The sequence below is a fragment of the Carassius gibelio genome, chromosome B5 (genome assembly GCF_023724105.1).
Source record: "Carassius gibelio isolate Cgi1373 ecotype wild population from Czech Republic chromosome B5, carGib1.2-hapl.c, whole genome shotgun sequence".
NCBI classification, from domain to species: domain Eukaryota; kingdom Metazoa; phylum Chordata; class Actinopteri; order Cypriniformes; family Cyprinidae; genus Carassius; species Carassius gibelio.
Genome location: NC_068400.1, coordinates 4,141,914 through 4,143,892, shown reverse-complemented (window position 1 = coordinate 4,143,892; position 1,979 = coordinate 4,141,914).

The window sequence follows — 1,979 nt, the reverse complement described above, 5'->3', positions numbered from 1 at the left end:
GTTCTTCTCTGTTGAGATCAGAATTATGAGTCCAATGTTGGAAACCATAATAAAGACATAAGACAGCAGAAGCAGGATGAAAACAGGATAGGAAGATTGAGGTATAACTGTAAGTCCCTCCATGAGAAGAATGCTGTTTATGAAAGTCAGGTTGTCCATTGGCTAACCTGCAAAATTGTTTATATAAAGTAACATACAGACAACGTCATTAATAACGTCATTTGGTACTACTGCATTCCACTATGAGGAAAATACATATAGCATGTTTCAGATATTTATGAGTACTTGATATAAATAGAATATAAATAGTTGAATGACATTTCACCTTCAGTTAAATTATTATGTCTGTATAATCTATATACATGGTTCATAAATGCAAATCTTGTCATCTGAATATTTCCATAGTGCAACACACCATAATCATGAATTGTTTTATCACTACATATCAAAAATAAAAAAGTGCAACAAAAATACAGGCCTTTTGCTTGTCTAATAAACCGACACTTACTCAACACGCTGTTTTTACCAAGACAGATGACAATCAGGTTGCTAGATGTTCAGTGAAGAATTGTTTACTTGCCCTTAGCTTTTATTTTGTGGTTCAGTGCTGTTTCTGTGACGTTGCCATCATCCTAGAGGGCAAACCATCTCCGGTCGTAAATTATTTCCCTGAGAGTACATGTGGAAAGTAACTAATTACAAATACGTTCGTTACAGTACTTGAGTATATAATATATAAATATATATTTTTATTTTATTTTTTTTGTATATAATTGTATCAATTGTGGAACTTTAACTTGAGTAGAATAAAACTGAAGTACTCCAATTCTCTTTTTTTTCTTTGAAAAATAAATGTTAAGACAAAGGAAGTGCCGATGGAGAAACAGTGTGAGCTGGCTTTGTAACTGTCACCTACTGTCACAGTTATGTTCATACCAGGCATTAACGGGACACATGCTCACACTGTATTGAATAAAAACAAGAAGTAGTAGAGTAAGCGCTAGGTTTTGTTTGAAGCTGCTTCATGGTTGCCTGTGATCTACATCTTAATCCTGTTTGAGAAACCTTTATGTTTCCTGCTCAAATGTAAGTTTAATGCTTATTGATTCCTTCCACTGCTTTGGTGAACTTAAATGGACCTTGCTTAGTTTAATTAGTTTATTTTATGTTTTCTTTTGTAGAGGATTATTTTAGTGGTGGGCAGCATAGATAAAATATATGTAGACGCCTCATAGATTGACACTGCCTATTGGAGCTAATGTATCAGTGCGGCTGCCTTCTTGGATTGGTCCCCAATGTGCCCCCCCCTGCATTTATTTCTACTGAGGAAGGTGTATCCCCAACTACAATGATCATAACTTCCTGAATTTTTACCGGATTTTCACACGGTTTGTTTACTTACAAACGGCAGAGATTTGTCACACATTGAAAAATACTGCTTTTTTTCTAAAAGACTAGAATTCTAAAATGTGTATTATGCTCTTTAACAAAACATATGTTAAGCTATGGCATATTGATAAATGTATAAATGAATTAATTTTATATTTTAATAAAGAAACAAGTTTGAATGTTCATTTGAATTTTTCTCTCTCTCTCTCTCTTTCTCGCTCACACACACACACACAAGACCCTACTGTAACCAGTGTTTGGGAGTAACTAGTTACATGTAATTACGTAATTTAATTACAAAATAAATGTAACTGTAATCAGTTACAGTTACTAAGAAAAAATTAGTAATTAAATTACAGTTACTTATGAAAATTTTAATGATTACAAATGGGATTACATTTAATATTTACACACATCCACATATAGCTTATTTCTTTCCCAAATTGCACTAAAACATATGGCCCATAATCTCCGCGATGCGAAAAACACAGTCTGGTTTGTAGAATCCAGTCATAAAAATGTAATTCAGCCTAAAAGGATGGAATATGCAACATTTTGGATGAATAAATCAAAAGTAGGTCAATACACTT